The sequence below is a fragment of the Cydia splendana genome, chromosome 2 (genome assembly GCF_910591565.1).
Source record: "Cydia splendana chromosome 2, ilCydSple1.2, whole genome shotgun sequence".
NCBI lineage: Eukaryota > Metazoa > Arthropoda > Insecta > Lepidoptera > Tortricidae > Cydia > Cydia splendana.
In genome coordinates this window covers 11279274-11292305 of record NC_085961.1, presented here as the reverse complement: position 1 = coordinate 11292305, position 13032 = coordinate 11279274, and the positions used below count along the sequence as shown (strand labels likewise).

General features: G+C 35.6%; 1 long non-coding RNA gene across 1 annotated transcript in view; it reads left to right on the top strand.

Annotated features, from left to right (window-relative positions):
- Positions 1-6050, top strand: part of LOC134804118 (uncharacterized) — an 805015-nt gene extending 798965 nt beyond the window's left edge. The window contains exon 3 of the long non-coding RNA XR_010146072.1: positions 6001-6050. This is a non-coding gene — a long non-coding RNA (uncharacterized LOC134804118). The remainder of the gene's footprint in view (positions 1-6000) is intronic.
- Positions 6051-13032: the final 6982 nt, after the last annotated feature.

Below are 13032 nucleotides of genomic sequence, written 5' to 3'. Positions count from 1 at the left end.
GATTAAAGTTACATTAGCTATGTCACCACCGTTTTAAATTCGGAACTTTTGTTTTTGGAAAACATAGGCTGTTCATTTATCTGTACGTAAATTAGCCGACTGAAACCTACCAATTATTGTTATGACGTTTAATTAAAATATTAATTAATTAGTTACTTAATTTATTAATTTTGATTTCGACATTTTCAGTTGGTATATTTGTTAATTCGTTTTATATTCGTTATGATTATGTGGTTAAACTGTTTAAATAAGGTATGGTCACGACCGCAAACTGATTATGATTAGGTACTTTGTAATGAAGTGCTGCATAACGCACTGCAGTAATGTTCTCCTTGCTTAACCCGTAGACTTAAGTGGGCGTAAAGCGCGATAGGGCACCGCCGCCTAAGGAACTGCGACCCTTATCAACATTGTAGGGTGACTTGAATTCCGTGATACACAGAATGACACCTTGTATACAACCTCACCTCTCGCAATATTCAATCTTACACTCAATATGATAAGGCACATAATTTAATGGAAATTGTACAATTGTTAGGTTGTTCCTATTGCTGAAGTTTCGAAATTTAGGACCGCCCTCATATTAACTTTGTTCGGTTCCATTGTTTTATCCAACCTTGTTTCAATTACCTGCCGTCTGAAATCAGGTAGGAAAAAATCCATCGAACCATTTTATTTCAGGTAGTGGACAGTTTTCTTTCGAATTTACGAGTACTGTTTGTTTATATTTATTGTTAACCGATGTTGCTCAAACGGGATTAATATAAATACGATAGGTACCCAGTTATTTATTTCATTTATTTATTGCATTTCATTTATGTATAAAGTTGGAAATTTTATGGCATAAAATTATAGTATTATAGAAAAAAAGACTATAATGATGGCTAGGGATAGAATTCCTAGTATGTATAGACATCCACCGATCGGACAATGCCACTATTTAGAGCCACCCCACACTAGCGTCTCCCGAGCGTCGGCGTCTAGTCAACTCTATAGGCACCTGCTCGACGCAACGTTGGCGCAACTGCGCAGTGACGCCATTTTCTATAACGCTGACTAGACGCCGACGCTCAAAAGACGCTAGCGTGGGGTGGCCCTTAAAGATACCTGAAACGTGTGTTGGCAGTTACTATAAAAGCTCGTATTTCGTGATGTTATGTCATGTTATGTCTCGTAATGTTTGCAGTACATTGCTGCTGGATAAATATTCAAAAATGAATTATGGGGTCATGTCATAATTACCTAAGTGTAACTTCTATATAATAATGACACGGATATTTTCTATATCTGGTTTAATTTATTGCCCGTATTGGATTAACACGCTGTATAGGTATATTTCCTTCATTTTCTAATATTCGTAAAAACTTAGTGTAGGAAGAGAAATCATACTTACCTACTATTTTTTAATATTTCAAGAGCATCAACTGTCAACGTGTCACATTTCAAATTACGCCCGTAAAATTGGCGTCAATGTTATACAGGGTGATAATTACAAAAATAAAGTTAATTTTCAAGATATTATTTTTCATTCATTGATATGAAATAACCATAGATATTATTCAACCAAGCATCCTTGACTTTATTATTGTATTTGCGCCAATTAAGAGCCCATCAATGTGCACCTTTTGAATACATCAAACTAGTTTTTAACCTAACTTTAACTCCTTTTATACTAATCCTTAGTTATTTAAATGTCGGTAATATTTTCTGTAAAATTTTCTAATGTCAATTGCTTTCTAGGAGCCCAAGTCACAGGCATAGCCTAGTTTGGGATCCACCTGTGTCCATGTGTATGTAAGATCGTTTTCTTTTGTCAATAAACATTCTATTCTATTCTATTCATTCTATTCTTTTATGTTGCTGGATTCGTTAATTTATGCGTCCAAAATTAAAACGGCCGTTTTTGTTTTGAGTTCATAGATCGACGAATCCGTCAACATAAAAACTAGTTTGATGTATTCAAAAGGTACTTAAATACAAGATACAGTACGTAGCGGCCTCCTTTTTAAGGTTCCGTACCCAAAGGGTAAAACGGGACCCTATTACTAAGACTCCGCTGTTCGTCCGTCCGTCCGTCCGTCTGTCACCAGGCTGTATCTCGTGATCTGTGATAGCTAAACAGCTGAAATTTTCACAGATGATGTATTTCTATTGCCGCTGTAACAACAAATACAAACATAAAAACAGAATAAAATAAAGATTTAAGTGGGGCTCCCATACAACAAACGTGATTTTTGACCGAAGTTAAGCAACGTCGGGCGGGGTCAGTACTTGGATGGGTGACCGTTTTTAAAGATAATAGTACGGAATAACCCTTCGTGTGTGAGTCCGACTCGCACTTGGCCTTAGACTCGCATTTTTAAATATCTTTCGTTAAATTTAAATAATCACGATTATTTAGCAGTGGCGCTAGTGTGCACCTTGATGGGCTCTTAAGGTACTTAATATCTTAATTTAGCAAAATTTTGAATTTAAAGTAATTAAAGCTTTAAATTCTACAACACGTCTTGTCATTTTAGATCACGTCGTCGGCGTCACTCTGTATTTATTTACAAACCCCTAAAACTCCCCTGTTTCTGAGTCGATCGACCTAATTCCGCGACCTCGATCTCGGAAAAGTTGGAAATTAGATTTTGTATCGCTTATAATTTCTTATTATTTTTTCAAAGAGAAATGATACCTGCCAATGTTATTGGATTGTTTTCAGACAAGCCATGAAAATTTAATGTTCAGGATGTAATACGATTAGGAAGCACCTGTATTATTAAATTGTGCAACGGGACTTAACCGCGTATTTAAGTTTTAAGATTTACTTCCGACGTCCCTAGTGCGCAAAACGTTCAAGCTGATAAACAAGACCAAGTGCGGGTAGTTCGAAAAACACGCGCGGCTAGAAGATGTTGATGTCAACTTTAATAACCAGTCTTCTTCGAGACCACGGGGACAACGCCGTCCTCGAAACGTCGGAGGTAAATCTTAAAACGAAAGTTTAAATCAGCACCTGTATTTAAAAGTGGCTAGGTTCGATATTGCGTTAAAAGCGTCGTACAGTCACCTGCAATAATATGTTACTATTCGAAGGCCGCAAAAAGACGTGACAAGGGGCCCACTGATTAACCCTTAATCAAACGGAACACTTTTTATGAGATTTTTGTAAACTAAGAATGGTTTTTAGGTAATTTGGGTGCGTAGATTACGAAAAAATATATTTAAAAAATTAAGTGGAGGGGAAAGGGGGGTTTTGCGATGGGAAATAATTTCCCGTTATCCGTTAGGGAATAGCAAAATTTTGAATGAAGTGGGAAATAGTTTCCCATTGTCCGATACGGTTACAAACTTTTTACTAGTTAGTAGCTCCCCCCAGCTTTGCTTGGAATTCAAGAATGATTTTTTAATGTTATCTTCAAAAATCAAATAAATAAGTTAAAGAATAATTAAAACAAAAAGAAGGCACAGATTTTTTTGTCTAACAGACAAACGGGCATATAATTTTATATAATGGAAACAAATTATAATTTAGGTGGAGAACAAACAATGGGAAATAATTTCCCACTTACTAAAACCTTAAAATCTTGGTTAAATCATATCGTTATCACAATTATTTTCAAGCAAAACATAGGGAAAATAAGTCTAGTTTATGATAGTATTCAGTGTATGCACTTACCAGATTTTTTTTCGCACTTAACCTCAAAACACTAAAAAAACAGTTGTTATTGCAAAAAAATCACGACAACTGACATTGACTTTGACGTATGTTCACAAATGGCGGCCATTAGAAAAGTGTTGCCATTTTTCTAATTCAAAATGTTACTAAGATTTTAAATCTGTATGGTTGGTATCGCTGAGTGCTGCCATTAAAAAGATAAAAAATATTTCGTAAATTAGAATGAAGTGGGAAATAATTTCCCGTCATTTGATTAAGGGTTAACAGTCCGCCGGATGGTATCGGCCTTTCAGTTGTTCGGAACTGTCAAAATTTTGTTCTAACTGACAGGCCGATACCGTCCGGCGGACTGTTAATCAGTGGGCCCCTATGGGTCTACAAATAAGAACGTGTCAGATACTTTCGCGGGCTTCGTTGAGTAACATATTAATGCAGGCGACTGTACCTACTGATTATTTTCCCGCTAGAGTGTTGATCATGGTATAATAATATACTCCGCCTGGTACTCTCTTCCACTTTTCGTGGTCACGTGACTGACACAAGCCTACGTCATCATGCGACAGCGCTATATGCATATGCGATAGTGCTGTATAAAGTGGCAATGTTATTGTGACGTAGGCTTGTGTCATTCTGGGAAGAGAAGACCATGTTTTATTAGACTATGAGTGTTGATGTAATTGCTCTTTTGTTTTATAATTCCCAGTGCATTTTAATCAGCGTGAGCGATAGTCAACGATCGCATAACGTAATACTCCTAATTCAAATTGGCATAACATACATTATGCTTATGCGCAATAAGTGTTATGGTTTTTATGCCTGCTCAATGTTATGAACAATAATGTTATACCAAATCTGTTATGCGAATTCAATATTCATATTATGACAATTAATGTTAGGTGTATTAAAGGACACCCAGTTGTATCATAATTCATAACATAGTTAACACTAAAACCTTTATAATTAGTACAATCTGAATACCGCCCCTACGACTGACTAGTTAGTCCCAAATCAGATTTGTGTAACTATATAAATAACACACAGTCAGTCAAACACATTTTATTGCAAACAAGATGTTTAAATCAATCGTGCAAGTCATCATATCCTGTTCAAAGGAATGAAATAACATTATTAAAAAATATTTGAAGTAAGTATAATAATTATTATTTAATAGCTTTCAATAATGGTATCGAGTAGGTTGGTAACATTTTTCATTTCGAATTCAGTCAATTTTTGCCAATAATTTTTCTGTCGACATTATGATTAATTATAAATTAATGACTATTATTAAGCTTTAAAAAGGTCACGTAGATTTTTAAAGAAAAGAATGGGTAAGTAATTTTATTTTACCACTGACGAAACAGGCACGTGGTAGGTAATTTAATTAATTTCAGTTTTAATCAGATTAATTGGTTAGAAAAGCAGATTAGCTGCTCGACGGACGGTGTATAATGTCCAATTGCAGCCATCTGCCTTCTTGAGTAGCATGTCACAGGGAGCCTGCGTTTGACAAACCAGGTAAGGAAAACGAAGCAGTAAAACCAACTCAGAGAGGTTGTTATAACATGTCGTTAACAAGTAAGTGTAGGTGCGGTCCGCTTGATGGTAAACTTATGCACGTAAAAATATAGTGCATTGGGGTTGTTCCATACTTACGCTATAGAACGGAGCGTGACTGTACCTAAGTGCTATAGTAGACGCAAACCAAACTGACGAACGGGGTCATGTCACTATCTCTCTCACTCTAGCCCCGACCCCGCGAGTGTGAATGAGAAGTTTTACGAGCCCCAGTTGGCAGTTTGGTTTGCGTCTACTATAGCTAGAGCATGCCACCAATAAGTTGACTGAATACCTACATTATATTCAATTTCGAACTTCATATATATTATTCAGTGTTGCTAACGGTTTCAAAAACGCTGTATCCATATGTCTCGAAGACGAGCTTCGTCGAGAAGCCATTATACGCATTATCATAACACATTAACATAATTCGGTACATCTATCCAGGATAGGCCGTGGTTATGAAGCAATTTTCCACCCCAATCCCTGGCAATGTCTTGTGTGGTAATAATAATAATTGCTTTGATGAAAGCAAATGGAACATGACAACGCGTAAATGTTAATTCAGACGTGTACAAGGCCGAGAAGCGGAGGAATGGGACCTTTTGTCTGCCGTGTTGCAACTAAATGTTTCGGGACTCTTAAGAGGTTTGTTTTGTTCTTAGATGTCGTAATTTCAAAGGTGTTGGTATAGTATGCGCCATCAAATTAGGTAGCTTTCTGGTTCTATCCGATCTGTTTACTCAATTAAAAAAAATAAGATTTATGCTCATAGACAGATAGATAGATAGATAGATAGAATACTCTTTATTGGCACACCTCATTAAAATAAACAAAAGAAGAGAACAATTGATTGATTGATTTATTTTTAAGAGTTGATTGAATGAATTGATAGTCACCTAATAAAAAAAATATAGAAAAAGGAAATATGAAAATAAATTATGAACGGTAGATTTAATGTTTTATATAACTAACTTAAGAGAAGCTTGGATGATTTTAATATTAACACATCATTTATTATTCATATTACATTTGAAGAAAAAAAAATATTTTTGTTATGTAATGAAAAGTGGGCAATACTTCATCGAGGCATCGAGTAATTAGAGAGGATACTCGTAACTAATGGTTTATTTCAATGATATAATTATTTTATACGTATATATATATTTTTTAATAACAAAGATGACATTTATTCATTTGGTAGCGGCAGTCGTCAAAACAATACATATATTATGACAGTTTGGGAATCTTCACTGGCGCAGTGTCAACACCTGTCAAATCCGGACGAGAAACCGATAGCACCGAATACATGCCGTCGCGACCCTGCCTATCCATCAAACGGTTCAAAAACTACTGCACAGCACACAGATATTGGCATCTAAAAGGTACGTATATTATAATTAACTACACTTTAATATGTATTTATAACGTCATACGATCCGTCCTGGCAAAATAGTTTAGTGTGAACAATCAAATAAACTAAAATTCCTATTTTTTATTTATTTCTTGTCTTCAATATTCGCATGCTACTATAATAATATATTTTGTTATTTATTATCAATCAAAGAAGCATCGTATACCTTGTTTAAGTAATCCATTTGGTCAGTACCTCAAGTCGTAATTTACGGAATCAGGTGTAATATTTTTTTTATATTTTATTATCTTACAGTTTTTGCATATCCCACTACGTAAACGTCTTTTGTGTATATTATGTAGTAATGTAACATATAAGTACACAAAAGACGTTTAGTTTATGAGGTATCGATTTTGTTTCGTAATACGATTTTAAAGTTTTTCGGTTTACTGGCGTCCACCCTGTATATACCTACTGTGGCGGGGCCGATATCAAAATGTAGTTACCATTGTCCCCAGTTGATAAATATGAGAAGTGACGTTGACAAATCGGCTATACGCCTTGAGAAATGCCGGGGAGCACCGAACAACGCCGAGAAATGCCGAAGTTCTGAAGTTAGTAGGAATATTGTTAATAGTTGTAGTGAATGTTAAATGCTTTAGGTTAGGGAAGCTTTGAGCAGATTGATTTTCATTTGAAACAGGAGTGGGTCATTTACTTATGGTAACAGTTAGGAAGGTCCCGAGAAGAAGATTGAGTGTATCATATACCGGAATTGTGACCCGTTTAAATTATATTTGTTAAAATAGTATTTTTTGTAATTGTGGTTTTTGATCAATGTCAGCTATTTAGCTAGCAGTATACATGTGACCTTATGCATCATGTCAGTGTTAATTTTGTCAGCTATTATTCGTTGATAAAGTGATCAGACCATTTCCATCTTAAAATGCATTATATGTTGTAATAAATAAACCAAAAATATTCATTTTTATATCCGTATCTATACAGAAAAGGGAAAACGGTACGTATTAAATTATTTTACGCTACATTTCTTCTCTCTCAATGCAACGAGTTCGGCAAATCAAAGTGCCTGTCTATTTGGTTATGCAATAAATTGTCTAAAAGATTACGGATTCAATTGATATTGACGTTGAATAAAGGTGACTCGGTGATTTGTTCTCTCGCTATGCCAATAGCGTTTTCCTTAAAACTGGCAACCGAAACTGGTGGTAAAACTTAGGACATAGGATTGTTATTTAGTTATTCACTCCAAAAAATACCGGCTAAGTGCAAATTGAACTATTCATAATACCCCAAGGTTTTTGAACTAGACATATTTATACAAAGTAGGTAGATAAAAAAAAATGTAGATACTTAATCTATAGAGGTAGGTTTATATGTATTGTATTTTTTCAAAATTTTAGGACCAATAGGTATATAGTCTGGACCCATTATTTTTAAATAAAGCCGTAGGCATTATTTTGAACTTATATACTGACTGCTACAAATTACATATTTTGAATTAACGTATTTTTTCGGTCTGTCATTAATATTGTTTGCGAAAACAATTCGTGGCTAACGGCAAGTGGATTAAGAAACGGTCTGTGCCAAAACAGATGGAAACCAGTGATACTTGACTTATTTAACAAAACACGACGACAATTTGTCAAAGTCCCGCAGCCTATTCGTCGCCCAGATAAATTCATTGGAGACGTGATAAGGGCTGTGATAATATTTTCCCTTGCCGACCACTCGCCTTAGATGCTCCAGCATAATAGTATCCGTAATATGAAACACTAATTACTGGACTAGAGATCTTACTTGTACTGGTCAAATTGATATCTAGTTAGGCAATATTTAGCAGTTCTTGAACTGTTTCATTCTTTAATGGCTAGGGAATTCGCTTTAAAATTAGATGATAGATGAATCAAGGCTTAAATTTTACTTAATCTCGATATTTAATGTTACAGGAACACAAAGTGCAATGCTCTGCCGCCAGAGGCAGCACGATATGTATGTATATATTATGCCTTACTACTATATGTAGGAATATATTATGCCTTAAACAGATTTTTTTTTTAAGATTTCACAAATTATTTTATACAAATAAATATGACGCATGAAGGTGGTTTGTTTACATTTTATGCTAGTGGCGCTCCCTACGCAGAGATTAACTTAATAATACTCCCTATTCGGCCACCACAAAGGATACTTTATAATATACTTTCGATTAATAATGTCTGGTTCTTTCATGATTACGCCTAGCTGTCAAAAGTTGAATCATTACCTCGATGACGTCATCGATCTCGAGTGATTAATGTGAGTAGTAATTATTACCGTTCAGCCCGATTCACGTAGGTACCTAGGTACCGTTTCATAATAAATAATACAGGCACGTGTATAAAATATATAATACGTTACTACTTCAGTTTTGATTAACGTTGAATGATTATTTTTTATCGCGTACATATGATTCTTCTCTTCTTATTAACTATAATTAAGTACTTTGAGGGGTTAGTCAAAGTCATGCTACTGTCATCAATATTACGAATATAAGCCCACAGCAGTCATCGGTGTAGGTACGGAGTATAGACACTGCCGTGTGCTGTAAATCCTACTGTATCTTCGAATTACTCAGTCAGATTATTAAAGCTTATTAATTAGATATATTTGTAGCATTGGACATAGAAATCGTAAAGAGACGTCAAACGATAAGCAACTATAGCAACAATATTTATTACAACCGGAATGTTATGATGTACAATATACATTATACATATTTCATTAAATCAGTACGTATAGTATAGAGCCGGGCCGAAAGAAAATAATCGTAGAATGTATTGGCTCCCATATATTCTACGACTCTTCTCTTTCCGCACAAACTAGTAACTTATGCGTCTTAAACATAAATCAATATGGTTTTCGTAAGGGTAGCTCAACCACGTTAGCATGCTTTAACCTTATAAAGCTAGTGACAGATTCGCTAAACAGCAAAATGCCCGTAGCAGCTATATTCCTAGACTTGAACAAGGCTTTTGATTTTGTCCACCATTCGATCCTTTAAAAAAATTAGAGTGGTATGGTATAAGAGGGAATGCCTACAGTTGGATAAATAGCTATCTTTCAGATCGCAAGCAATGTACGGAAATACAAACTGTTGGAAATGGAGAACTGATAACTAAGCGATCACAGTACAGCCACAACAGCTGTGGTGTACCCCAGGGGAGTATTTTAGGGCCCTTATTCTTTATTTTATATATTAATGACTTGCCACTGCATATTAAACAAGATTGCATAATGTTTGCTGATGACACTACTCTAATAATTAAATCAGATGACGTAAATAATTTTAACAATGACATTAATAAAACTCTCGCAGATATAATTGACTGGCTACACACCAATAAATTAAAAATAAACATTAACAAGACGAACTTTATGCAATTTAGGACGTGAGATATGGTACAAGTCGAATGTTTTGGCTGCGTTACGTATGCTGACTCTTTTTTCCAGAACTTCATTTGCTGGCGACTCATATACATCTTGAGTTTTTAATCCTCTGTCAGATTTTTTCTTGTAGTCTCTCATTCTATAAAAAATACAATACAATAACTTAGCATATTTTTCTGGGCTATGCTAGAGTCTTCTTCTTCCTCGCGTTATCCGCATTTTGACACGGCTCTTGGGAGCCTGGGGTCCGCTTGACAACTAATCCCAAGAATTGACGTAGGCACTAGTTTTTACGGAAGCGACTGCCATCTGACCTTCCAACCCAGAGGGGAAACTAGGCCTTATTGGGATTAGCCCGGTTTCCTCACGATGTTTTTCTTCACCGAAAAGCGACTGGTAAATATCAAATGATATTTCATACATAAGTTCCGAAAAACTCATTGGTACGAGCCGGGGTTTGAACCCGTGAACCCGGATTGAAAGTCGCACGCTCTTAATACCGTCAGGCCACCAGCGCTTCAGCAAGCAGCAGCGCTTGGGCAATGCTTATATACAAATACATGCACAATTATTAGAGAGCAAAAAAATATACACGCACACTAATATGTTACAACGTGCCCCTGCTTTGTGTTACTACTTGCCCCATGGGCCCATTATGTCTATTTAATTAAATATGCCAAAAATTATAAGCTATAGAAGTATTTAAAAAAAAGCAAAAAAAATACAATTAAATTTGCATTGTAGCAATGAAAACACAATGAACAATTAATTTATGCTCAATTGTCAAAATCAACATTTTTGTAAGTATTTTTTTACAATACCTGGTCGAAACAGAGCTCGTGTGCACATCCACTCGCTTCGATGTCTGGCGGGGCAATGGCGGTGTTTACGTTATTCCTCGAGTTTAATAAAGTCATTCAGCAAAAATAATAATAAAATGTTTTTAATTCCCCGTCAAAATTGAGCGTTACTACTTACCCCTGTTACATTAAGCCCCCAGCTCCCCTACATAATTCAACTGTGTTATCGCAATAAAAAATATTGATTGATATTGATTGATTGATTGAAATTATAGAGGAGCGTTGCCTATTTCTGCATGTGTAAATCCAATACGGGCGATAAATTCAACCGGATATATAATGAATCCGTGTAATCATTAATTGAGATTTTTTAAGTTACATTTAATTATGACCCCATAATAAATTTTTGAAAATTTACAGAGCGGCAATGCAGGTACTGCAAACATTACGAGATATAACATGACATGACATGACATTACGAGATACGAGAGTTACTTTAAAGAGCTCTTAACTTTTGTGTTGCTTTAGGCACAGAATAATTAATAGTACTAGGTACAGAAGACTCACTCTCTAACAAAACGCGTCTGTTACGATCAGCACAGATATGGCCGCTAGGTGGCGACAGCGCCACGCGCGGCTTATGGCTTTCCCCAAAATTGGGGCGGAACGGATGTACTTTTAGCTACCTGTAGCAAAGCGACGAAATCGCGGAGTGAGCCACGCCGCCTGCTTTAGGTAAGTACATTGCGGCCGAATTTGTTTTTTTGAACTTACACACTAAATGCTTAATAATATTAGACATCGTGGAGTTGATCATTTTAAAATCGCATAACCATCACACCAGCTCGAAGTAGCGATTACGACTGAACAAACCCAATATGTTCGAACTGCGATACCCAGGCAACATCTGGCCGCGACGCACCGCCTCATTCCTCGGACAAACTTTACTAATATATTGTTTACTTGATTTATGTAAACGCTTGTCGCTGAAAGGTAATGGACCCCGGGTACATTGTGTAAAAGCTAATACAGGATCTAGTACCTACTAGATCCTGTATCCTGTATATAATAAGGTTCGTTTGATGTTCTGGACACGAACACAAAACACTAACACGTTTAAAATGTTTATTACCTTTCTAGGACTCTTTACTATGTATTTAAACACCTAGTAGGTGCCTTCACGGCTACCACGACTTGGCATTTGACATTCACATTTACATTAGTAACTGCGTGAAGTCCATCGTATTACCTTTCTTACCAATTCATCAGTGCGAGCGACTTGGACTGCGATCGAGTTTACGCAGTTGCTAACGTAAACATCAAAAGTGTCAACTAGTGGTACGGCTACTTATCCAATAAACTAAATGTAAACATGTCTAAAATAATTCTGTTTATTAATAATAGATTCTAATAATATGTAATTGGCTTTAATCATTCGCTTTTTTCTTAATTAAAGAAGAAGATGTCGGTTCCCTTAGTGAAGTTACTATATTATTGGACGCCAAATCTCTTCTCGATCTTTACACCAATAGCTTTCTGAATGAATTTATACTCTAAATTACAACATAAATTATATTACCCTGAATTTTACAAATTTTATATTAATAAAATTAAATAAATTGAAGTTCACTTAATATTAAATTTTATTTGTAATAAAAGTATAGGTAAACAATTATTTTTACCATAATTGAACCCTAAAATTTCCTTCAATTGGCGAGAAAACATCGCATATTATGAAAACAAGCGCAATCGGCAGTAGTTGACGATGCAGTCGCTTATACTGACATTCCTTTTCATCGGTTGTGTTTTAGCGGAGTTGGAGTTTCCGCGGTACCCTGGAGGCGGTATGCATTTACTAAATCCATACTAACCATATTCAACAATATGTGATTTAGATTGAAATAAAATCGAATTGTTAGAATACGGTTTGTAAAAAAGAGAGACGTCAAGAAAAGCTGTTTAGTACGAAACTCAATGAATACTAATGTACTTCCTTAATTGACACAACCTTCAAGAAGAGCGTGTTCAAATTGTCCGATCCGATATCGGATGTCGGTTACGACTACAAAGAAGCAAAACAAAAATTATACATTTAATTTGTTTGTTGTTAAAAAGCAAGCGTTTTTGCAAGCTTTTTTTCTGCAAAGATCATCCGGCATCCGGTATCGGATCGGATGATGAGAAACCTATCGAGTCATAACGGAGTC